Source organism: Patagioenas fasciata, chromosome 1 (genome assembly GCF_037038585.1).
Source record: "Patagioenas fasciata isolate bPatFas1 chromosome 1, bPatFas1.hap1, whole genome shotgun sequence".
Taxonomy (NCBI): domain Eukaryota; kingdom Metazoa; phylum Chordata; class Aves; order Columbiformes; family Columbidae; genus Patagioenas; species Patagioenas fasciata.
Window position 1 is genome coordinate 155269214 of NC_092520.1, and position 27479 is coordinate 155296692.

Consider the following 27479-nt stretch of genomic DNA (forward strand, 5'->3'; position numbering starts at 1 on the left):
AAGTCAGGAGAGGTGGACCAGGTAATGTCAGTTAATTATGTAGTTCCACAAACTTAAGTCCATTGTCCTCTCATTAACTGTTCAACAGATAGTGATCTTAATGTACTGAACTGTACAAAACCATTGTACAGTGAAAAATACATTATTCTTTTGGTATTAAAAATGGAATTTGGAGATGTGAAGAGGTTAAGTGATTTGTAAAGGTCGTAGATCAGAAAAGTGTCAGAGCCAGGGATAGATCTGGTATGTCATGACTTCTGTGCAGTAACCACAGGACCATCTGGCTTGTCAGAATAAATTCGCATTTAATTATGTGGTGTTCTAAGGGCAAAAAAAATGTCAGGATAGGTTAAATGTCAGCTAATAATTTGTCCTCACAGCAATTCGTGTGTAACAAGCCATTGTATAGCCTGATTTCTTATTTGTTGCATCACAACTTCTCATACACGGTTGTTTAAAAAAAAATCTATCTTCGTTGTCCTCAAATGCAAATTCAGAAATTGTAGCACTGATTAGGCTGTGCTTTGTCTGGAGATATAAACAAGGACCTTTTCTTGATTTATTCTAAGCAACACTGAATGCAAATACCAGATCATTTGCCCTTACTGCTCTTTCCTTTGTTAAATGTATAACCTAACTGGGAAAGAAAACCCATCTGATTTTATTGAAGGCAGTTCTTCTAAACTGGAATTCAGTTGGGCCCCTCCTGTAGCAGCAGTCCAGTACTGACTGCAGTGAGGACACCTGCTGTCTGTAGCAAATGGGGCAGCTCTGCCAGATCTGGATCCAGTACTGGACAAGACACTGAGATGTCTCTCATTTGCCTCAGATGAGCTTGTATTTGATCTACAAATCCTGAACTCCTTAATATCAGACTTCTTCTCACCTCCATTTCCCTACCTGCTGCCTCCTCTCATGCTGCTCTCTAGCAGCCATCAGGTATAACCAGTGGCGCTGTTTGCTCCACCCCTTGGCTGAGGACACAATTTTCATAGTGGGTTAACTCTTAATCTTCTTTACATTGAAACAATCAATCTCAGACCACTTTTGCTCAGATATTCTCTTTGGCTGCAATTTAGCCATTTTATCCTTTACTCCTACACTCCCCTATCTATAAATATTACCTTGATGAGGTTTTTTGGTTTGGGTTTGTTGTTTTGTTCTGGCTTTTTTTAGTTTCCCTGAGCATCTCAGAACATCTCATTTACTTGCAAAACATAAAAGTATCCATAAAATATTATGCAATATTAATAGTGCAGGAAAGGCAGTACATAAAAATAGGGCAGCAGAACTTCAGACATTATAACTCACATTAACCCAAAGTTAAAATGACTTGCCCCAGCTGAGGACCTGACTTACAACCTACAGTAACAACTGGCCTCTAGACTAATGTGACCTTACTCCCTTTTCATTGTGAGCTTTGAGAAAAGCTGCACATCGTTTCTCAGGGAAAGGAGAGAAATGCAGGTTCTTTTGTTGAGACATGCCATCGTTACCTATACCATTCACACTCTGCTCCAGTGATAATTACTAGAGAGTATGAGAATGTACCCATAAACATAAAGTAAATTAAACATATAAAGAAGTTTTGTGCAGGTAATTGCAAGCAAAATGGGGAAAAAAAAAAAAAAATGAGAGAACCCATGAGAGAGAAACAGGAAGGCAAAATTAAAATGGAGACTCAAAATGAGAATTTGATGAAAGACTTTTAAGATCTTCTACCCTAATTGATGACTTATATTCATATTTATGCAATTCATGATGAAAGAATTGGATGGGAAATGAAAAGAATAAATTTAAGATATAATTTTAAATTATTCTGCCTGACTGCCTTTGCTGTTGCTTTGTTCCCATTTTCTTTTGGTGACCTCTGCTTCAAAGTTTCATCCTTTTTTTGAGGTGACCTGGACAGCATCGCTTTCGAACCTTACCAATCACACATATTTGTCTATGGGAAGTCACCACTGTTCAGATAATAGGAGGTATATTCTCTGGACTAGGATAAAACACATTTCTGGGGCAAGTGACGGGCTATAGCAGTCCAAAGGTGGAGGAGCATTAGAGGAATAAGAACCAACTAAGTTTTCTTGACTAGAATCACACAGTAATAAAAGATTTTTCTTTGGAAAACACCTTCAAAGGTCATCTAGTCCAGCCCCCATGGAATGAGCAATGATATCTTCAATCAGATCAGGCTGCTCAAAGCCCCATCTGGCTTGGTCTTGGATCTTTCCAGGTATGGAGCATCTATCACCTCTTTGGGCAACCTGTTCTAGTGTTTCACCATCCTCATAGTAAAAAATTCCTTCCTTATGTCCAATGCAAATCTACCCTCTTTCAGTTTAAAACTACTACCCCTTGTCCTGTCGCAACCGGCCCTACTAAAAATTCTGTCCCCATCTTTCTTACAAGGCATTTCAACTACTAAAAGGCTGCAATAAGGTCTCCCCAGAGCCTTTTCTTCCCCAAGTTGAATAAACCAAACTCTCTCAGCCTTTCCTCATAGAATAGATGTTCCATCCATCCCTCTGGTCATTTTTGTGTCCCTTCTCTGGACCTGCTCCAACAGGTCCATGTCTTTCCTATTCTGAGGATCCCAGAACTGGACACAGTACTTCAGGTAGGGTCTCACCAGAGCAGAGGGGCAGAATCACCTTCCTTGACCTCCTAGCCGTATTTCTTTTCATGCAGCCTAGGATACGATTGGCTTTCTGGGCTGCAAGTGCACATTGCCAGCTCATGTCCAGTCTTTCACCCACCAGTATCCCCAAGCCCTTTTTCTGCAGGGCTGCTCTTAATGTCTTCATTCCCCAACCTGTATTGATACTGGGGGTAACTGCCACACAGGTACAAGACCTTGCACTTGGCCTTCTTGAATCTCATGAGGTTCACATGGGCCCACTTCTCAAGCTTGTCCAGGTCCCTCTGGATGACATCCTGTCCCTCAGACCTGTCAGCCACATCACTCAGCTTGATGTCATCTGTAAATTTGCTGACCATGCATATGATCCCACTGTCTATATAATTGTTGAAGGTATTAACTAGTACCAGTCCCCATACAGACACCTGAGGGACATCATTTGTCACTGATCTCTATCTGGACATTTAGCCATTGATCACTACCCTCCGGTAGGGAAAAGGAAAAGGAAAAGGAAAAGGAAAAAAGAGAAAGAGAAAGGAAAAAGAAAAAGAAAAAGAAAAAGAAAAAGAAAAAGAAAAAGAAAAAGAAAAAGAAAAAGAAAAAGAAAAAGAAAAAGAAAAAGAAAAAGAAAGAAAAAGAAAAAGAAAAAGAAAAAGAAAAAGAAAAAGAAAAAGAAAAAGAAAAAGAAAAAGAAAAAGAAAAAAGAAAAGAAAAAGAAAAAGAAAAAGAAAAAGAAAAAGAAAAAGAAAAAGAAAAAGAAAAAGAAAAAGAAAAAAGAGATGGCTACAGAACAAGCTCAGCCTAACAGTCTATCAATAATGCAATACAACTCTATTTTCCATAGCAACTTTCATGTGAACTGTATCCTACAATGTTTTACATGTTTGAATAATACAAGACCGTGGATATTATATTGTATAAATTACAAACAGTGGCAGAAAGATGCTGCCTGTAGAATATATTGAAGAGAGATAAAGGCAAATAATGGAGAGAAGAGAGCGAAAGAAATTAAGAGGTGCAGGCAGGGGAATGAAGAGATGTTTGCAGATGAGATCTGAAGAGAGATGGAGGTAGGGAGATACTGGAAGGCTGTTACAGATGGCAAGATATTATGTGGAGGGATAGGGAAGAAGCTGGTGTCAAACGAGTGGAGAGAGGAGGCAGGGGAGGCAAACACAAGGTCTGGAAGTGTGCTAACAAGGCAGACATTTTGCAGCCAAGGTCTGAGACGAATGGGAGGCTTGGGGATTTCTCTGGAGACAGAGGGGATATGAACTGGTGTTTAGGTATGAGAAGTACAAGACAGTGGACAGCATTTTGCTTGCTGCCAAGAAGCGGAAAAACCTGTGGGAGGCTCTGTAGTTAAATCAATGAAACTTGGAATTCTACAGGAAAAACAAACAAAACAAAACAAAACAAAACAAAACAAAACAAAACAAAACAAAACAAACAAACAAAAAAATATAGTCTATCTTCAGACATAACTTCTTTACTGAGTCCAGGTGCAGTTTACACAGGGATAGGTCCAAACAACAATAAAATCCTCTCAGATCTTTAAGGCCACGCATGTGGTGTGGCTCTTCAAATTCCCTTGCTACGCCCACTGTGTCTCTGACCTACCCTTCCTAGTAGTTTCCCTGTGATAGTGTGCTGTCTACGAGACAGTAAATAGATATTCTGGGCATTCTGTGATATAGAATCTACTGCCTTTTTAGCATCTGCACTTTTAAGAGCAATACATGTTGAACAAACAAATCTAGCTGTGCACGTGTGACTTGCACTTACAAATATGGCTGATATCCTCAGGTTGATTTGTTCAATGCTTGGTTCTGCCTGTGTAAAATCAGGGTACGTGAGGAGTTGTGCAGGTTCTTTTTCCAGCTCATGAAGCCTGGTCTCACTACTCATAACCCCTAAACCTTTTTTTTTTCTGTTGTTCTCTAACACTAACTGTTGCACATGATTTGACCTTGGTTCTGTCCTGATGTGGTTATATCTGAACCCTGAATAAAATTTTAGTCCTGTGATCAAAAGGTTATCTCATTGTGTACTGTTGAGTCTGAGGTTTCACAAATTTTTACTTTTCAGAAGTAGCGAAAGACAAATATTACTGTGCCACTTCCTCCATTCCAGCCTTATTCCCAAATCCTTCATGAGGTCATTTCTGTGCAAGCGAACACTTGAGAAGAGTTTAAAAGTGAATTTATTTACCTAAGCAAATACTTACAGAAATGTAATGGCTTCTCCAATATCTGGTCTGGGAGCCAATCTGGTGCTCACTAAGCCAATAAGTCATTACTATGAAGCCAACAGGCTTTAAATTAAACCTGTGATTTTGATCAAAAGATAACAATTCTACTAAGACTTCGGAAATTTTTAATAAAGTACTCCTTTTAACTTCCCAAATTTTCAGACAGCAAAACAATATAATATAAACCAATCAACATATTTGTTTTTCTTCAGAGGTCTCAAAGATTACTCATCTGTTCTTCTTCTAAGACCAATGTAAATGTAAGACAAGAAATCATGCCAAAATGTGCTGCAAGCAGATGTCAGTGAACAAAAGGAGCTGAATTCCAATTGATCTGCAGAACTCCCCATGACATCAGGTACACATAATCCACACCAAAATGCTGCTTTGTTTTGTCAAAGAGTTTAGCTTTAAAGAGACTTCAGCTATAATGGTAAAACAGCAATTGCTGGGCTATTTGTCAAGTGTTTTTACTAAAATGTGTAGTCATACTCTGGTAAAATTAATTTCCAAAGTGACAGCAGAAGTGTGGTATTCTCTTGAAAATCTGTCTCCCTAGTTTTCTCCCACCTCCATTCATGCTGCAATTGTCCATTTTATGGACAATTAGTTTTGTTTCCTAACAATGTGTACCAGTTACATGCAACATCCAACTGACTGACTTGTAACATAATAAAGACAGGAGTGATACCACATTTAATTTTTATTTAACAAAGAGGAGGAAGAATATCAGTGTAATTGCTTAGGTCAAATATTTTTTTAAACCAACTTGATAGAGTGGGCATCTGATGCAGAATTCATGCGCGTACAGGGAAATGTTTTAAGTAATATAAAGGTGCAAATGTATCCACCAGATAGATGTCAGGGAATGTTTGTCTTGCAAAACTACAGCTGCATTTGGATTGGTTTTCTTTTAAACAACTTGAATGTGAATCTCAGGATATATAGATTTTTCAACTACACTGCTCATATGAAATAACTAGACACAAATACAACAGCTAGTTCCAATTCCCATACCTACAGGCAGCAATCTGGAAAGAGCTATGAGTTTTGCAGTGTTTCTGAAATGCTGTTTGGCTTGATCTTGGCAGTCAATGGGGAAAAACAAGTGGAAGAAAGTGATTCCCAGAAGATGTTTGACCACCAGGTCTGAGGTTTTAGACCAACAACATCTCTAATAAAGATGTGGCAGTCTTCTGATAACTAGTTCCAACATAAGTGGTAGTAATGTCTTAAATTACATTTGTCTCTGAATGAAGTAAATCATAGTTTTCAGAAAATAAAGCTATTATGATTCTGATGGATAACTTGATTTGGCAGACATAGACTAGCTAATCTGTGTGCCTGGTATAGCACTAAAAGATTTTCAAGTATTGTCCTGTGTAGAGAATAGAATACTCTGAGCCTTTGGACAGCTGGTTTCCACTAACTAGTGGAATTCATGCAAACCAAGGCCATACTCAGAGGACACACAGAGTTACTTTCTCTGATTTTTCTAGTCTGATCACAATAAGTTTAGGATTAATGAAAACTTGCCTTCCTTGTTAATGTTACCTTATAATGACAGCCCAGAAAATGCCAATGAATGGCTTAAAGTTCGCTTAGACTCTTAGAATATAAACAAGACTTGAGTGATGCATATGCTATTTTTTAGGGATTACTAGATTTCTAGAAGTATGAATTAAATATTCTGGAGTCAGACTTCTCAGAACTATTTCCAGAGAAGGAGACAGAGCATGACAGTGGTGAAAATGCATGGAACCACTGCTAAGCAGAACAGCTCAGTACACTGGAGAAAGAGTCAGAGGATGTACATAATGTTCAACAAATCACAATATTGGTCTCAGTGTTCCCATTGAATGTCTATATCCCATAGGGATAATTAAATTGCTTTGATACCTCAAGCTCATCAGAAAGTACTGTCCAAAAACTCAACTAAAAAAAAAAAAAAAAAAAAAGGAATGTTATAAAAAATGGTAAAAGATGCATTTTTGGAAAAGAGTTGCAGACTGAATACAAAACCAGAAGTCTATTGGCAGGTATTTGCAGAATTTTCAGTCAAGCTATTCAAGCACGACTATGCAAGGAGCTGATTTGGAAGAAAGTTGTCAGAAATGACAGTGTCACAGATATTCAAGGATATGTTACCCAATAGCTCTGGACCAAAGTAACTGTATGCTGCTGCCAAAAAGAGAAGGTTCTACTCCAGCCCCTGCATTGTGCTTCCTCTCTCCCCCATTGCTTGCCTTGTGGGAGCCCAGTATTTGTTGGACCCCTCTGTGATCTACCTCAACTCATTAGTTGAAAAAAACCACCGACCTTCCAAACTAACAAACAAAAAAACCCCTTGAGCCTGGAGAGTGTTCTGCAGGATTGACAGGTTGAATCAGATCAGAAAAGGTCTAACAAAGATGCAAAAGCAGAGCTAGAATCATGTATTCAAGAGCATGAAGGGGGAGGAAAAAAAAATTGCTTTCCATTTTTATTGAGTTTGAATCTTAGTTCCATTTTTTATCATGTGACTTGACTCTTATTCACAACTCATACTGAAAAAAACTAGACTTGGTAGATGTGTAGCTGCAATTTTGAAAATCCTTCACAGACACAGGCAGAAGGATTGCTGTTAGTAGACTCAAAAATCTTCTTGGATCAAATCTGCAATGAGGTTCTTGTGATCACCTATAAGCTTTGTAACTACTTTTTTCTTGATAAGTGGATCCTGCCTGGGTCATTCAAAGCAGACCATATAGACCTGAAAATAAAGAGCAGGGATTAAGGCTTACTTGCTGGAAGATAGAAGAAGTACTTCTATGTCATGTGTAGTCTCCATGGGACTGGAATGACTTGTAAGTGGCAAATATTTAACTCAAGAATAGAATAGTTACATTATCTATGCTGGGGACATTACAACCATCAAACTACAGCTAATCCAAACCAGTACATATTACCATCCCTACCTGAACAGGATCCAGCTGTGAGGAACCTGGCTGACTCAATCATCTTCAGCAACAGGAGCTCTCACAATGCTTCAGGGCAATGATGAACCTGTGGAAAGAGCAGCTTGAGGGGACAGAAGGAACTCCAGCTCAAATCCTTCATTCATGTCCATTAGAAGCAAATATTCAACCTTTAATATGCAAATGAAGATAGGAAAGGGGACCAAACAAAAGCAGTAGCATCAATAGTTTCCCATAACCCTTTATAGCTCTCTGGAGTGATTACATCCTCTGTAATACTGCTTCTTGCAGCTCTGTTATTGTATTCTGCCACAGGAAAAAAAAAATAATTTAAAAAAATCTTTAATTATCCTTCCATGCTTTTTGCCAGTCAGGTCCTGTGTCCTGGATTGAAATCAATGTTAATGGCTTTTGAGATTTCAATATGAATATATTTTTTAATTGATGTCTCCTCTTCCTCCTGCTGACCCAGTTCTCATTTTCATTATATTTCAAAAACACATTGATGATCCACTCAGATCTGATCAATTATTTTAGCTCCTTTCTGCAATAACTAAATTTAATAGTGCTTTGCTGGCGCAATTTAATTACTGGCACAAACATCTGAAATTTGTGAACAACAGCTGAGCTGCAGTGACAGAAAGCAGGTGGTTCTGGTGGCTGTTAGGATCCAAGCGGCAAGCGAGCTAAGACAATGCAGGCTACTGGGTGGACTCATTACTACAATTTTACTGTTTGAACCTCTCCTTATCCATCAGCTGTAATCTTTATTCTATCTGACAGGGCAATGGCCATTACAGCCCTCCTTTGTGTAACTATTTATAGTTACAGAGAAGACACAGACTTAAAAAATTGTCAGTCTAGGAAAGAGAGAATGGAGCAAAAGCAGAAGAGATGTCTAGAATGATGATAAAATGATTCAGGATGCTGGAGGTAAAGTGTTTAAAGGAAAGATGTGTAAGGATTGCCCTGTAAGCAGGTGGTGAAACAAGCACTCCAAGCGTCATTGCAATTACATTTCTATCGCACTGTGTTTTGTAATTGTACTTTCTGACACCCAGTGAGCACGGATCTTATTCTGCCATATTTCCATTCATTGAGATGTTCTTTCTATAATGCCTTTGCCTTTTGAAGTATCCTAATAAGATGACTTTTTGTCTTCATTTTCTTCACCAGGTTTGGTTGAAGTACTACTCTCAAACAACAATTTTTAACCTGTTGTCCTCACTGTTGCTGGAGAGAGAGAGGAAATTCTACAGCTCAAAGAGAATAGTAGGCAGTTAAAGTTTGCAGAGTGAAGGAAGTAAAGTTCATCTGATGTCATGCTGTGATATGTCCTATGGTTTTGCTGCTTACCAGAGGTAGATTTATCAGGCTGGTGTCCCCTGTGTTAGAACCACCTCGTGTGGTGAATACCATTTCATGCAAAGTGGTGGAAAATGTGGTCTCCCCATAGCCTTTTTTCTATGAGTGTTGTGCCTGCATGCAGTGGTGCTCACAGCTAGTTCAGCATCCACACGTCATTGGCTTTTTTGGTGTGCTGGGTGGAAGGACAAATTGTTTCAGGCAAGGTGACTGAGCTGATCTGTTGCCCCAGTATTGCCAGGCCAAAGAACTTCTGAATGTTCATAGTTCTCCAGCTGTTTTCCCCTGGATAGAATTGTAATGAATTCTGTCCCTCAGGAGTAGAAATAGTCAAACACAAATCCTGAAGGAGTCACAGCTTACTTGCCATCAATGCTAGGCAGAGACGCAGGAGCATTCAGTCCCTCAGAGTCTTTCCCGTGAAGTTTACTATCTACTATAGTAGGAATATAATCCAAGTATAGTCCAACCTCAGCAAAAGAATTCTTTTTATTCTGCAATATGTTTTAGAGAGAGCTTCATTGTCACTGTTATCATTAGATACACAGCTATGGCCTAGTGTGAATTTTTACTGGATGTTGTCTAAACACAGGACAGACCTGTACTCTGCTCCAAGCAGTTTTGCAGCCTGCAGCAAGACACAACAGGTAAATTACGGCAGACAAGGAAATACAAGGAAACCTGGAACAGCCCTGTGTTTGTGGGATAAACAGTAACCTCAGTACCCCAGAGTTAGCCTGATTTTTGTTGTTGTTCACTTGAGAGCTAATGGACAATTGTAAGGGAACTTTGCACATGTTTCTGAGTAGTTCTGTCAAAACACAGGGTGTTGTATGAAAGGGAATGTTTGAAGAATAAAGTGGTCCGGTGGCTTCTAGCTTAGCCTTTGTTCCCTTTGTTCCCTTTATTGTTCATTATTTGAGACTATTGCATCTGGAGAGGGCAAAAACCTGATTAATCTTGTTTTTTTTTGTCATTCTGGAAACTAGACATCATTAACTCTCTTTGCTGAGGCAAATCCTGTGTTAATGGCACAACATAGACATACGATAATGGCTACCTGATGGAATGGAATAACCACCAGAAAAAAACCCTAGATATTTTTATAACGAAATTCAGAGATCTGAGTGAAAGTCTTGCCAAAAACTTTATGCATCTGAAAAATCTGATGGGATATTTCCAGTTGTTGTGTACCATTCAGCATTGCTGTTGGAAAGAAAATGTCCTTGCTTGAGGAGATCTTATGCATCGAACTCATGTTTCAAACCAGTGAAGATGAAGACGTAATCAAGGGTGTTACTGGTCTCATGGAGGTGTGATAAATCTGGACAAAAGTGGTGGGTGTGGGTAATAAATCTAACAAACTGCTGGGCCTGTCACAGAGCCGCCTGGGACAGGCTGGTTGCCAGTAGTTTTGAACATGAGTGTAAAAAGAAGCATCCTCTAAATTAATAACATTCACACAATTAATATAATATCTTATTAGAGCATGAGGTCTATGACCAATGCAAAATTAGTCTGCCTGGGTGCATGAATACGTGTTCAGCTGGCGATCTTGAGAGAGGTAAACAGGACAATGACAATGAACACACCTACAGACTGTTAGTTTCCCCTCCCTTTGGCTTCTCCAGTTCTTGTTCAGCAGCTATATTCTCAGAAGGCTGTTTAGTCCTGAAACTGTGGTTGTCTCGTCGTAAGATTATATAGTTCTAGTGTGTTGGAGGTGGCTGGAATCTGGCCATATTAGGATCAAATACTGGGGCGGATTTGTGAGAGTGTATTCTAAGGTTAGTTTGGATGTCAGTGGTACAAAATCAATCATTACTGTCTAGGTTGAAGACAAAAATGCTGAGAGTCATCAGTGCAGACTTCCTATTCTGAAGTGAAGTTGGGAAATTGTCTAAGTTGTCATATTTGTTTTCCAAGGTGAAGAACTCCTTCCTGATCACCAGTGTCTACTGAGCACTATCCAGTCTGTTAGGGCAGGAGAAAGTTTTGTCAACACCCTGCTTTGCCAGAGGACCAGGGACTCTTGAGGGGCCTTCAATAACTTCTCAATGAAGTTCAGTGGTTGGCATGGCCTGAGAGGCTAAATAGTCATGGAAGACTTTTACAGAGTCCTTCCTGATACTGGTCAGAGGAGGAGGAGAAGGAGGACTTGTTAGGAGTAAGTTGGCCTTGAAGTACTAAAGAACCATTTGCAGGTTACCTGGGCCATAATGCTGAACACTAATATCTGTTTTGATGGGACTAGGGGTTTGATGGAGCTATAGGCTGGTCTCAGCTCTGCTGATAGCATAATTATTGCTGTGCCTGTGGTGAGAAGAGGCCAGAATCCACACAGGTGTGCGAGATATCTCACTTTCCTCCTCTCCAAAGACAGACTTCTGTCTGTGATGATGCTCGTGGTCTGCACAAGCACAGTCCTCTTGATCTCCTTGAGTGCTCCATATCCTGAGCAGCAATGGCTTCCTGCCCCCCAGATGGGAGTGGCCATTGTGTCGTTTGCCTTCTTTCATTTTCGTTTGTTATTAGTTTTTGTCATGCACTAGTGTTTGTCTAGAGACAGTTGGGAAACAGCTTCCTCATTCAGATGTCTCTTTTGGAAAGATTTGATGCTTTTATCCCATCCACATGACGTTGTGGATTGGTCCTCTTCCCAGATGAAGAGTCCACAATGTGACCACCTGCTGGAGACAGTGTTAAGTATCATGATAGTATAAATGAGAAAAGTGCACATCCTACATGTGTTGATGAATTTGTGACCAGGACATTGAACAGGAAGATGCAGAAATTCTTGTGCTTGGTAATAAAGTAATCTGGTGTGGGCCATACTTCATGACCTTGTGGGGTATGCACTGACCACTTGGGACACTGCTGTCTATCAAAAACTTTGCTGTATTGAGTGTGAAGGCAGTGTAGCTGGTCCTGCATGGGACAGATACTGCTACAGTTCTGCCCATGGTGTTTCATTTTGACTGTATTCACAATACCCTGAAGGGCTCAGTCAAGGGTGTTTGAGTGATCAGACCAGTTGGACTTCATGACATGTCTGGGAAGACCTGAGTTATGGCAATACTGGGACAATGATCAAGATTTACCCTTTTGTCCATCTCACATATCTTTGGTACATACTGTATGATGATAAGAACCTTATCTAAACGTCTTTTAAATCCCTCCAGGGATGGTGACTCCACCACTTCCATGGGCAGCCTGTTCCAATGCCTGACAACCCTTTACGTGAACTTCTGGACAAAGGGCATAAGAAGTATGCTGTAGCACAATATCTGAAAGTTATCAACCTGTCTCTACTGTCACTATCACATCCATCCATTCATTAGAGCCTCATATCTCCAAGAAATCTCCCCAAAAGCTACAGCCTCCTACAGATTCAGAGATGCTGGAAGATTTTCAAAAATATGGCTCTGTCCATCCCCAAATGCTTTCTTTTTCCAGCATGACTTAAAGGGCGTGATCAAAAATTCACTTTGTTGTTCCTGATCTCCCAAGTCGAAGTCATCACATATTTCTTTCTGGACATCATATTATACCTTCAAACTGAAAAAACACCCTCAGAAGGCAAACAGGATTCTTGAAGTATTATAAAAACACTACATATGTGAAGAGTTTCTCTGTGACAAAGGATTTTGAGTCACTGGAAATCATTACCATACTGATAGATCTGTCAATTCACAGAGTAATTTATAGGTAGATAAAGATTGCATACATATCTCTGGCAGTTTTATTCTCCCTCACTTAACTGCAATATTGTAAACCGCAATGCTAATGCAATTACACTAATATAAATGAAGGAGAATGTGATCTGGGATTTCCTGAGTTGGAACACCAGACATCTAACATCAAAAGACAAGAATCTTCTAGTAAAAAACCTGGTTTTAAGAGTAGGTCAAAACACATTACATATTTTTAAATGGGGTCTTGTTGGCATTCTGGCAGCATAGATTTGGTATAGTGAGTGACTGTAATGGCCAGGCAAAAATGGTCAAACATCTTCAAGTTTTCAACTGGATTTTAGAATCAGAGCAAGAGACACATTGATCCACAGGCTTCTAAGAATAATACTAGAAATCAATGGAGATGAGTAAAAGGTTTTAATGGCAGTGTTTTCAATGATTCCCTGCTAAAATAGCTGCAAGAGAAAGTGGGAAAAGATATCCGCTAGCAGAACCATGAACATGCCTTTGAAGTTTAATCACTCCAGTATCCATGCCAGTCATGGACTGTGTTCAAACCTCTACTAAGTGTCTTTCTGCTCTTTATGAATTTATTTTTTCCTAGCACCTCCCCGTGAGTGGTAACTGGAGACATTTCTATCCTTTCTCTTCTTTGGCAAGCACATTGGCAGCAAGGGAGACCCCAGTAGTTCAGACTGGAGGGCTGGTTCAGCTCACTGTCCTTCCTCAGTCCTGCCTCATGCTGAGCTCTCTGCTGGTTGTGGGAGCTGAGGAATAGCATTAGGGCTAAACAGCCTTTGAGGTGACAGGATCAAGAAACTCACCTTGAAACTATTGCTTTGGATCTCTGCAGGTCAACAGATGTTTCTGTAATGTTTATTGGGGGAGGAGAGGGTTGGACCTTTTTTCAAAAAAATAATCAGAAAATTATACCCGTGTCGGTGGAATAATGACGCGAGACCAGCACATGAGGTTCTAAACGTGGCTTTGTGGCATCTAAATCTTAGTTTGCTTCTGAAGAAAATTAAATGCAGCTTGCTGCAAGGAAATTTGATTATCAACATAGTTGTTGATAACTGTTTTGTTTGTTTTCTTCCATCAGCCACATACATTTATTTTTCCAATGGAACCAGTACTTTGGAAGTTGAACTAGACATCAGATGGAGTAAATCCCTTGGGAAACAGTATTTTGACAATTCATGATAGAAGGTTCCCAAATTAGTCCTTTCTTTTTGTTTGTTTCTCTTTTTTTTTTAATATATTTTATTTACAGTACAGGTTTCATGTTCTTAATATCCCCAGTTGGAACTAGGAGCTCTGCTTCAGGAACTTCATTAGCATTCACTTTAGCAGCATACAATAGGATCTTGCAGTTGCCCTCTCTCTGCGGTATTTACCAAGGCAGATGCAGCAGTTGTTACCAGAATGCTAATAAAGCAGAGAGCTTCCACATGCAGCAGTCTGAGAGGCAACTTTCAAAGCCTATGTTGTCTCTTTCACATCTCAGTGTTTCCAAATTAGCATCACTGTACTCTACTGCACTTGTGGGTTTTGCTTTGTTTGATGTGGCCTTTATATACTTGCATTTATTTCAATGAGTCACTCTTTGTCTAGCACTACTTAACCTTCTATTTTTCTATTCATTTGAACAGATTATCTCTTGCTTAGAAGATGGAGAGATCTGACTCCATATGTAAGATATTTTTCTGTGTGGAATGCCTAAGAAATACACTAGGTAGCATCAGTTATGCAATATAAAAAGCACAGGTAAGACTAATAGAATATTTTTAATTAATCTCGCTTTGCTGGGAAATAAATGAATACATAGAAAACCAACTTGTTTATTGAAACAGAACATTTTCTTGGGCAAGGAATTATCTGTTCTGGAAGAACTTTCTTCATAAATATTTTGCAGATCTGGGGCATATTGCAGGTCAGTCCAGGTTCAGGTCCAAACTCTGGCTCAGCAAACTGTGGAGCACAGTGTCTCCCAGTCTTCCTTATCTCAAGAGTATTCTCTGGCTGCTGCGGTGCAGAGACAAGGGTTCTGGCAGAAGAATATTGAACTGTGGGGGAGTGATGGTATGGGAGGGGAGGATGTTCAGTGTGCTCACCAAATAGTTTCTGAGATGTGACTTCCAGTCTTCTCTCTACTGTGAAACAGGGCGTTTGTGGGGTGTCTTTATCTCTATGTGTTTAGTTGTTGGTTTTTTTTTCCTCCTTTGAAAAATAAAAGACCCAAGCAGCCTTAGCATTCTTAGTATTGTCCCAGGAAAGAGAAATAAATAATTTTCAAATGTTCATGGGTGAAAAATCATTTCTGGATGGAAAAACAGTTCTGGATGGTACCAGTCAGGCTCAGATGACCTGAGATGAAAGAGTAGATTGAAGGACGCTTTCCTTGTCCTTCAGTTTATCAGCTGTGTTGTTAAAGCAGAAGTTGTTTCAAGGGCCACAAACCTATAAAATTTATATCCGCAGGGGAAGGAATTCCCTTTTCTCTTACTTGTGTACGCAGAGCATAGTAGAGTGGAATTATAATCCATGACTGAAGCCTACAGGCACTACCACAGGAAAAATGTTTAAATGAGGGAAAGGAGATGTTTCAGTCAAAGGGAAACTATCTTAAAAGTAGACTGCAGGAACAAATATTCAGTGTAGCTATTACATAAATGTAAGCATGAAGATAAGGGACACTGCTTACAGTAGTCTTCCTTACAAGATCTAATAACCAAAAATCTGCCTTTAAAATTTCATAAGGTAAAGCTACAGAACACATTCATCTGAATGAAAATAAATATGTACTTGAAGCTTACTCTTCTGGGAGTAGAGTGAGTGTGCCTCTTTCTGCCACCTCTCCCCACAGACATACACCATGCTGAAGGCTGAGTTTCGAAAGCTGACAGCTCAGCTGAGCTTCAACCACTTCTTCACATGAGGAGGCCACAACGAGTGATGTACAAGGATGTTAGGTGCCCTCAGGAACTCTCCTGCTATGAGTACATCTCTTAGACGTCATCATGAGTGGTCTCAGTGTCTAAGAGTCAATGCTGCAGAAACACTTTTAGCATACAGTTTCAATGCATTTTCCATATTTGGCTTTTTCTTATTTCCAAAGGATTCTTTCTCATACTACCCATGTCCACTCTCAGGTCAGTGCCAGATTTTTCAGAGATTGTTTCTTCAAAACATACGAAAGGTTAAATTTCAGTAATAAGAGTTGTTCTATTTTCAAGTGCTACCACCAAAGTACTTGACCTAGTATGTGTTTGAAGAAGCTTCACTGAAGTCATAGGAGACACAGTAAAGACAGACAAGGAGAACTAGTTAACTAAGGAACATATTAGGCACACTTATATGTAAACCCTCTTTCCTGGTACGGTCGTTTTTTGTTTACTGGACAGTCTTTCAAGATTACAGTTGGTATTGAAAGCAAAACAAAATTACATTTCCCATGCATTATGCCGCATATGAGCTATGGCTTTCAAAAAGTGCTTCTGCATTTTTACAATGTTAAGACAGATTCCAGTCTACCATCACAATCAGCATTCACTTCTAAAAAATATTTTGTGAATTTTTAGATTCATATTTCAGAGATGAATCTCCTTTGAGAAGAACTTATTCATTATCTTTCAGGGAACAATTACCTGTCTCAAAAAAGGTCTTTTTAAGACACAGAGCCACTTGTTTCAGATCCTCTCTTCTGAATGCATGCATCTGGTCCATGACTTCTACAAACAGTTAGGGAAAGACACAGGATCAACGCAGCTATTACTGACCTTGCAAACAAAGTGACAGTGGAAAGACAAAGACGTGACTTCCATTGTAATGTCCAAAACACAAGGAGCTGCAAGAAATCTTTTTGCTGAGGTAGTTAGGAATAAACTTCACACTCATGTCCAAGTAAATATATATATTTATATATACACAAAACAAGGAAAAATCTACATAATCTGTAGAGAAAAAAAAATCCATTAATTTCATATAAAATTAAGGATGAATTCTAGTAGCTAAATGTGTGTCAGAGATCAAACTCTTCCAAGTATACAGCTCCTGTATGGGTAGATTAGACCCATCCTCTAACATGTATCTGAGAGATCTGCCTCTTTAATCCTTTGGCTACACTTGTATAGCTTATCATGCCAATTAAATCTTTTTGAATTGAACTGAACTGAGGATGAATCATTGGTTGCAAGCCAGCTCCTAGTGTGCAGGTGTCCACTTCAAATAAAACATCACTACGATATCTTGGCGTTGTATCATGTTTTGCTTGTGTGAGTATAACATGCCAACAGAACCTTATTCTTTAAGGATTTTTTTTCCAGTCACAGGGAGATTAAGGCAATAATAAACAAAATCAACCTGCCTGAAGCTCCAAGGTATTATTTGTTTCAGCTTGATCTAATTCAAATCCCACTAAAATCAATTGGGGCTTTCTATTGCATTTGGCGTGTTTTGCTGTGTCCATTCTTAGAGCCACCCAACAATCTAACAATGCATGCTTTTCAGAGAGCTAATCACTTGAACATCCAGATAAGGAGAGTGAGGAGGGCACTTGAAATAGCTACAGAAGATAAGTTCTGATAAAGTCATGCATGGAAACAGCACCTTTAGAAAAGCAGAATACCCCACACACTCCAAGATGTTATCTGACCTTCCCACCTGGATGAATGTACATTAGACATGGATGAAAAGCTTGCAGAGTGGCTGCCAAGAACGTTTCATGGGACCTTACAGATAAACAGCACATTTACTATTCAGTGGAATCAGCCACCATTCCTCCCAGTGACAAATTCAGTTTACAGCGTGAATGTATTTCTCTATAAGGAAGTATAAAACTGTCATTGGACAAAAGGAAAATCAACTACTCTAAAATGAGAACTCAGTTCATAATCTTTAATCTGTTTTGTAATTCAAAGTAATTCTGAAATTAACACTAAGTTAAGGCAACATGAAAGAACAGGCTAAAGTCCTAATTCTCATTTCAACTGTAAAAAAAATAACTCAAAACCTCAAAATTGTTCTAGTATGTTTTAAAGGGTTCTAATGTGATGTAACAATGAGTTGCATGAATTTGTATAAAGGAAATTTTAAAGTAATAATTTCAAGAATTTGTAGTTGGTTGTTGTTAGAGTTTTTGAAGTAGGGAATGGAAGATACTTAAGTTAATGTCGTGTGATAAATGCTATGTGGAGACTTTTGAGGACCAACAGCACTTCTAGCAAAATGTATTTGGAAATAAACAACCAGTCATCAGTAGAGTCACGGTGGTTAGCACCAATTTCACCAGCTATCAAGTGAGCTACAAGTGACACTGCTTGAACCAAATCCCTTTCCACTCCCATCTCATTCACTCTGAAACATTTCCATTGCCTTCAGAGCATACTTGGTAGTTAAGTTGATATGAGTACAGAATTTGAATTGGGCTATTTGTTAAGAAAAATTCTGATTTGACCATTCGTAGTCATAATAGTTATCAAATGAGAAGACCATACTGTTCCACGGAAACAGTAAGGAATAGTCTCACTGTGAATGTGCTGGCAACCACACATGTCCTGCCATCAGAGCATTCAGTTCTGATCCAACCAGATATTTTTGCTTCAGGATAACATAACAAACTCTGGTTCTCTGCATTCATAATAAAAAAATAGAAGTAGCAACTCTGTTATGTTTACTAAGTCATTTTCAGCAGTGTAATAAATACTGGTTTTTTGTAGAAGGTTGTTTGTCTTTGCCATAGCCAGTGTTTCAGGTACTTGCCTTGATTTCAGAAGCTCAGTGAGAAGAACCAAGGAGCAAACTTTACCAAAAGCACACTGGGGGAGACACTGAAGGGAAGCAGGACTGGATGCTAACTGTACTGGATAATATGACTCTCTTTTCATTATTACTGACGAGGGTTTTGTTTTGGTTTTGTTTGTTTGGGGTTTTTGTTTGTTGTGTTGTTTTTGTTTGTGGTTTTTTTTGTTGTTTTAAATAATTAAATATTTTGCTTTTAAAAGTGTTGATTCTTCTCAGTTTTTGCATAGCTACGGGTAGGCTATTTTTCAGCTACCTGCTAACAATACATGATCCAAAACTGGGATTTTATTTATGGCTTGAGCAGTCATCTGACAGCTCATAAAGCAGAACCCAAGTCTTGGTGAGACTAAGAAATATTGTGGCAGCCTCAGGGAACCAGAAAACCAAAGCAAAGAAGGCCATAATGACCAAAATATGAGAATTCTTGAGCTAGACTTAAAATAAATAGGCTTAGGACAGTCCATCCAAAGACATTAGTTTACACGTAGTATGAAGAAACACTTGCCTGGAAGTGCCAACAGGAATCTCAAGAGAGATTGTTCAAGTTTGAGCTTAAGGTTATCAGCAATGGAAACAAGAAACAGCTTGACTGCAGGTGAAGAAGCAATGGAAATGTAGTTTCTCAGTGGGGTTTTGGTGATGACTACAGAATACAGACACTTGTTTTTATAAGCAGTATGGAAAAAAATTTCTAGGAAAAGATCAAAAGATACAAGAGTGGGTCAAGAAGGAATTTGTCAGTTCCAGAGAAAGAAGAAAGCATCTCTTATTTTATACAAGGAATAAATGAGACATGGAGAAGTCAGATAACTTAACATAGCAAGTGAATAGAAGCCATTTCCCGCTGGGTTGTGCTACATTTTCAAGCCCATAGGTAGGTGGTTTTGCCTGTTAGTGCAACTTTTCCTATCCAGGTGGAGATCTCCAGAAGATATTCATGATTTGAGCAGAAGACAAGCTATAGGGAAAGCCTGAACAGGGAAAATAGTTACTCTTCACCCCAGAGGCAGTGCCGTACAAAGAAAGGAAATGTGCAACATGCAGAATGGAGGAGGAAAAGATCAAACACTGCTTTCCTCATTAAGACAAGTTGGTAAGATTATTAAAATATAAATATTTTTCCCACAGATTCATCTTTTCCATTCCAATAGCAGAAAAAAAAAATCATTTAACAGTAAATAATACCACCGTTTCACCGAATTAAGCAAGCGAAAAAGACAAATTTTGGAGTCTCTTTTCAGTGCATTATGAGACATTATTTGAGGATAAGTATATGAAAGAGTGTAGGCTGCTGAGATATAACAGTCACAGAGGACACATAAGTACCTACCATAGACGCTGTTCTATTAATTGGTGTCTTAACTGCCAAGTTAATATTCAGGATTTCACAAGCAAAACATTTGAACTGGTTAAATGATATGTTAGACGATAACAAAGTCCCAAATGCTTTGTAGACCAGAGAGGTGATGAGTAAGAGTTTGTAGTTCCTATTCGCCCACAGACCAGACAAAAGAGTGGTTCAGGTTGCCCTGCTGCAGTAAATCTGGCTGGTTCAAACCCTTGAGAAGCCAGCTGGCAGAGAGGTGCTTCCCAGAGCAACACAGGTAAGGAGAGAGGAAGTTACTCTGGGAAGATTTCCAGAAAGAAGGATGGGGAAGTATAAATAGGAGGAAAAGGGGGAGGGGGGGGGGGAAATAGATTTGTCTTCTTTTTAATTAGAAGAGCAGGCTGAATTCCCTGAGAATGATGAGTGTGTGGGTACTCCTAACTATTATTTTAATGGCTTGGAGCCTAAGCAGGCTGCACTAATGTATTGATACTTCAGAGAAACAGGGCAACATCTTTAGATTTCATTTACTTAATAGCTGATTAATAGAGCTCTGGACAGACCTGGACAGTGGTCAGCAAACCTTCATTCAGTACATCACCTTGCCAGTGGCATCTTTTGCTCAGGTCCTTTGGAGATGGCAATGTGTGGCTGACATCAGGTTTTGCCCCCTCTTTGATCTGTAGGGATGTGTGGGAATTCACACCATAGTAGAAGCAGCAGAAAGGAATGAGCAAAAGAGAATAAATCATAATTGATATAAAGACAATGTGTCTTATTGATTCATATGTGATTTAAAATAGTTGGATTCTGTCTAAAGGCCACTTTACTGTTAGCTAAATCACTTCTATCACTTTTTGTTGTTGTTGTTGTTGTTGTTGTTGTTGTTTCCTGCTTCTCATAAAAACAGGACACTTCATCCCTAAGTTAAGGTGTAATGAAATCACTAGCAGCCAAGTTCTCACAAAACACCTTTACCACAGACAAGTCCCTGTTCTGTGGGCTGTCAGAGCAGCTATAATGTTTTTAACCAAGCCTGCAAATTACTTTATCTTTTTCCTCACTTAACCAGGTGTTTTCTGTCAGCTATAGTGATATCCCTGTCCAGCCTATGAACTTGGAGAATGTTAATGAGACAATTATTTGGGACATGCTTTAACTTTAGTTATGAATGTCAACTGTAACAATGTCAGATTTCTTCCCCTTACCTACCAATCTTCATGGAAATTGTAGGCGCAAAGTTATACATTACTATGCATTGGGTGTACCCTGACTCCATTATGTATTTTTACCCTGAAACAGAAGCTGGCATTAAATACCCATGCTTGTGTTGGAATACAAAAACATAAGTAACACATTTACTGTGTAAATGTATTTTCTGTGATCTATTAGATTCCACCTGTACAATTAACACACCTATGTTAATTACCCCACATAACAACAGAAGCTGAAGAGTTTGTCCATGTACTAAAATACAGTCAGACAGACTGGTGTGGCAGAAAAGAATTTTTTGTTCAGCTCAGGAGAAAAACTGTTTAGAAATTGTGTCTTCCTCAGAGGTTATGAAAGATGTCATCATACAAAGACTGTCATAAATGCACACTGTAGGGACAATAGAAGGAATCGCAACCCTGGGCATTCACAGCTGTCCCTGCTTCTATGTCACAGTTGTACTAGCACAATTGTTTGTGTGCTTGTGTGCAAATCAGATCATGGAATGGATTTGTATTTAAAATAACACCCCTGAAAATATACATTAATATATATATCCTATAAATGCTATTATTTTGTAAAAACAATTTTGCCAGGTCCACATAAAACAGACTGTATGACTGATCCAGTCTCATCTTTCCTCGCACAGCTGACATAAGTACAGAAAAACAGCTTCTACTCTCTATCAGTGCTTGGGTAAGCTGGTAGAACCATAACTGTGTGTTCTGATTCAGATTAAATTGGTGCCGCAGCACAATCCAATGTTCTGACTAGAAACGCAGGTCAAGCTTGGAAACTTCAAATGGAGGAAAACTTGCTTGGGGGGGGTTGTCAGAAGAGGCAGAGAGGTTTCACTTCTAAACACCCCACTGAACATGGGAATAAGATTGCATTTGTCAGTGACATGCAAATTGTGTTTGACTGGGGATATTGTTGAAACTGGTTAAGTCCTCTCTATCTCGTCCAGGAAAGCTGGTTGCACTCAGGTACTTTGGACCCTCTGTGATGTAATGATTCATCACATGGGAAAGTAACTTTCTAGCATTAACAACCTTTCCTTTAAGCAGGCATTTCACACTAATTAATCCAAAACTAAGAAAAATGTGTTAAATTCAACCCAAAGAGCTGGATTTCAGGGTGTGTTTGCCAGGGTCATCATGACTGTTAACCAACAAACAGTGGCAGAAAACTTCCACACTCAGAAATTCCAGTGGAGATGTTTATGCTTATATTAGAGGCAGATGGGAAGAGACAGATGAGTTCCAAAACACAAACATACTCTCTGCTTATCTGTAATAATTCCCCTTGGCATAGCAACGACACCTTTGCCAAAAACAGGTGCTGTACTAAAACACACAACTGTTCTTTTGATTTGCATGTGGAACTGCTAATTCCTCTGGTGCCAGCTTTGAGAGTACAAATGCAAAATTCAGAGGTTTTAATTATGTCTCCATGTTTGAAAAGCAGGCTTTTAAAAGGTCACATATTCTAGAAGTGAACCATTAACAGGTACCTGAAGGAGGGTCTGGGAAGTTGCCAAAAAGGCATATTGCCCTGTAAAGATTCACTGGAGATACAGGAGAGCATCCTTATCCAGTGTAGATACGAGCTGGAGAGCTGTTGCTCTTGCAGTTTCCTCAGGATTGGTATGGACCAACTCAAAAGACCCAGTCCTGTTCTCTCAAAAATATTTTTATTTAATAAGCAGCAAACAAAACAAAGCAGTTTACGTGTTATCTGCCTGATACATGTTGATGAGTTGATGAGGCCTTCTATGCGCAGCTGAGAGTGGCCTCACAGCCACGGGCCCTGGTTGTTGTGGGTGATTTAAACTTCCCTGATGTTTGCTGGAAGGACCATTCAGCCAGCCAGCCACAGTCCAGGAGGTTCCTCCAGTGCATTGATGATAACTTCCTCATGCAGATGGTGGAGGAGCCGACTAGGAGAGGTGCACTGCTGGATCTCATCCTCACTAACTAAGAGGGTCTGGTCGAAGCAGTAAAGGTTGAGGGCTGCCTGGGTTGCAGTGACCACGAGATGGTGGAGTTCAGCATCTCGTGTGGCAGGAACAGAATAGCAAGTAGAATTGCAACCCTGGACTTTGGCAGGGCTAATTTCGGCCTTTTCAAGCAATTGCTGGGGGAAATCCCATGGGCAAGACTGCTTGAAGGAAAAGGGGCCCAAGAGAGCTGGATTGCATTCAGAGATTGCTTCTTCCATGCTCAGGATCAGAGCATCCCCACATGTAGGAAGTCGAGGAAGGGAGCCAGAAGGCCTGCGTGGTTGAATAGGGATCTGTTGGGTATGCTCAAACAGAAGAGGCGAGTTTACAGGTCATGGAAGCAAGGACTGGCCACTTGGGAGGAATATAAGGCTGCTGTTAGAGGATGTAGGAAGGCAGCTAGGGTAGCCAAGGCCTCCTTAGAATTACAGCTGGCGAGAGGGGTCAAGGACAGCAAGAAGAACTTTTTCAAATACATAGCAGATAAAACTAATACCAGAGGCAATGTAGGCCCACTGATGAATGAGGTGGGTGCCCTGGTGGCAGAAGACACAGAGAAGGCAGAATTGCTGAATGCCTTCTTTGTCTCTGTCTACTCCGCTGGAGGCTGTCCTGGGGAACCCTGTACCCCTGAGACCCCGGATGAAGCCAGGTTAATGGAGGAGTTTGCTTTAGTCGATGAGGACTGGGTTAGGGAACAATTAAATAGTCTGGACATCCGTAAATCCATGGGTCCAGATGGGATGCATCCGCGGGTGCTGAGGGAGCTGGTTGAAGTCATTGCTAGACTGCTCTCCATCATTTTTGCCAAGTCTTGGGAAACGGGAGAGGTGCCCGAGGATTGGAGGAAAGCAAATGTCACTCCAGTCTTCAAAAAGGGCAAGAAGGAGGACACGGGTAATTATAGACCGGTCAACCTCACCTCTGTCCCTGGGAAAGTAACGGAACAGCTTATCCTTGGTGTCATCTCAAGGCATATCAGGGATAAGAGGGTCATTAGGGGCAGTCAGCATGGCTTTACCAAGGGTAAGTCATGCTTGACCAACCTCATAGCCTTTTATGAGAATGTAACAAGGTGGATGGATGATGGCAGAGCGGTGGATGTGGTCTACCTCGACTTCAGTAAAGCCTTTGACACAGTCCCTCACAGCATCCTCACAGCTAAATTGAGGAGGTGTGGTCTAGACAATAGAGTAGTGAGGTGGGTTGCAAACTGGCTTAAAGAGAGAAGCCAGAGAGTGGTGGTCAATGGTGCGGAGTCCAGTTGGAGGCCAGTATCTAGTGGAGTGCCTCAGCGGTCAGTACTGGGGCCAATATTATTCAATATATTCATTAACAATTTAGACGAGGGAATTGAGTGTACTATCAGCAAGTTTGCTGATGACACTAAGCTGGGAGGAGTGGCTGACACGCCAGAAGGCTGTGCTGCCATCCAGCGGGACCTGGACAGCCTGGAGAGTTGGGCGGGGGATAACCTGATGGAATTTAACAAGGGAAAGTGTAGAGTCCTGCATCTGGGCAGGAACAATCCCAGGTTCCAGTATAGGTTGGGGCATGACCTATTAGAGAGCAGTGTAGGGGAAAGGGACCTGGGGGTCCTGGTGGACAACAGGATGACCATGAGCCAGCACTGTGCCCTTGTGGCCAGGAAGGCTAATGGCGTCCTTGGGTGTATTACAAGGGGGGTGGTCAGTAGATCGAGAGAGGTCCTCCTTCCCCTCTACTCCGCCCTGGTGAGACCCCATCTGGAATATTGTGTCCAGTTCTGGGCCCCTCAGTTCAAGAAGGACAGGGAACTGCTGGAGAGGGTCCAGCGTAGGGCAACAAAGATGATTAAGGGAGTGGAGCACCTCCCTTATGAAGAAAGGCTGAGGGAGCTGGGGCTCTTTAGTTTGGAGAAGAGGAGACTGAGGGTGACGTTATTAATGTTTATAAATATATAAAGGGTGAGTGCCACGAGGATGGAGTCAGGCTCTTCTCAGTGGCAAACAATGATAGGACAAGGGGCAATGGGATCGATCAAGCTGGAACACAAGAGGTTCCACTTAAATTTGAGAAAGAACTTCTTCTCAGTGAGGGTAACAGAGCACTGGAACAGGCTACCCAGGGAGGTTGTGGAGTCTCCTTCCCTGGAGACATTCAAAGCCCGCCTGGACACATTCCTGTGCGACCTCACCTAGGCGTTCCTGCTCCAGCAGGGGGATTGGACTAGATGATCTTTTGAGGTCCCTTCCAATCCCAAACATACTGTGATACTGTGATACTGTGATACATGGGTCTCAGGACTTGTGCAGGAGCATTTCACATCTGTAGAGACAATAGCACTTTCAAGTCACTTGAAATAATACTTTCATCCCGCTTATTTTAATGACCTCAAAGCATCCAGATCAATGGCTGCCACTGGAGTTAGAGGTACCTCAGGCTCTGTTTTGTCATGTTTCTCTTCTCTCACCCTGTATATTCTGTTTGTTACAACAAAGCTTCAGTAATCCTGCATGTCTCACAGTTGGAAGGAGTAGTTGGTAGATGCAGGTGGGAAAAAAAATAAAATGAAATCCCTTTAATTAATCTCTGAAGGAAGCTCAGGACTGCTCTAATTGAAGGAGGAGAACTGAAGTTTTCTGAAATACCTGTAGAAATAGTATGATAAAACTTCTAATCTCTGAAGAATGACTTTCCCCATAGAGCCTCTTTGAAAAGGAACACGAAGAAAGTTTCATATTGTTAACTCAATCTACAACTAAAAGGTTTTCAAAACCTTTCTGGTTTTGAAAAAGCCTTTCTAAGCCTCAGAGGAACTAAAGGAAGCTCATGAAAAGCAAGAACTTGCAATTTTTCATTCTGAGATTTTAGGAAGAAGGTTGAAAGATGGACAACAATGTTTGAACCTTTCTTCTAAATCCCTGGCTGATCAGAAGAGAACTACTTCAACCTGTCTCATCCCTCTGCAACTTTGCTTTTTTTTTTGGTAATTATTTGGTTCAGAAATACTGAGGCTGCACCCAGGATTTTTTTAAAATGCCTGTTGACATCTGTTACCAAAGTCCAATTATCCAGCTTGCTAGCGTAATGTAATTGTCAATGTTTTCAAAATTTGCAGCAGCTGGTTAGAATCTGTAATGTTAGTTTGGCACCAGCCTTTTTCACATGTGCTAGGTAAGAGTGTGAAATAACCTCCCAGATAAACTCAACAATAAAAGAAATGCAGGAAGCTGAATCCTGAAGCTCCTTTGGCTTCTTTAGAGACGTGACCAAATAAATGCGAGAAGAACTAAAAACTTCAAGCTTTAGCCTAGCACATTTTGTTTTCTGCTGCATCATTTTGCATTTGGACTCAGCAAGAGCACAATTGCCTATTGATTAGTAGATCTCCACTATAGAGGATTCAATAGATGTTTTTGCATATGCTGAGTCCTAAATGCAGAAAACTGAGCTAAGAGAAAAGAAATTAACACTGCCTTTCCCTGCAGAGCCTTCCGCAACTCTCTCCACCAAAATGACTCTGTGACCATTGAACTGCTTTGAATTCCTCAGGAAAAAAAAAAAAAAAAAAAAAAAGAAAGTATGATAAATTATATCAAATTTTTAGCGAAAGTGGTGTGATTGTGGTTTGTCTTACAAAACATTTTAGTGACACCAGCTAGTATTAGGCAACTCTGGGCTAAGCAATATTTGAAAAAAGAGAATTCTGGCCTTGAAATATGTTCAGCTAAAATAGACAGTATAGGAAAAAGAGATTAATAAGTCTTCTTACCACAATCTAAAGACAAGGTTCTGAAGTAAGGAGCTAGAGAGTGACCTGTTTGAGATTACAGAGAAAATAAATGGAAAAGGTGAAAATAACCCAAAATCTTAGTCCTGTATCTCAAAGGAATTTTTTTTCACTTCCATTGCAAAATAAATATGAACAAATGCAGAGAAGAAAGGACAATGCTGTTTCAGACAGTCCCTTAAAGGTCTAGAATGGCATTAAATGAATAACACTTAAATGAACAACATTTATAGTGATTGTATTTAGTGAACATTATCACTCTCCAGTTCATAAATATTCTGTAATATTTGTGAGTTGCATTATAATACAAGTATTTTTCAAAAACTTGCCATGAATATCTGTTGATCAACAGCCATTTCATGAAAGAGATTGTGAGGGTATTAAAATCAAGAAATTAATCCTTTTTTTTTTGTTCTTATCTGTAGTTTAGTTGTAGTTTTTACTTCCTTTGATGG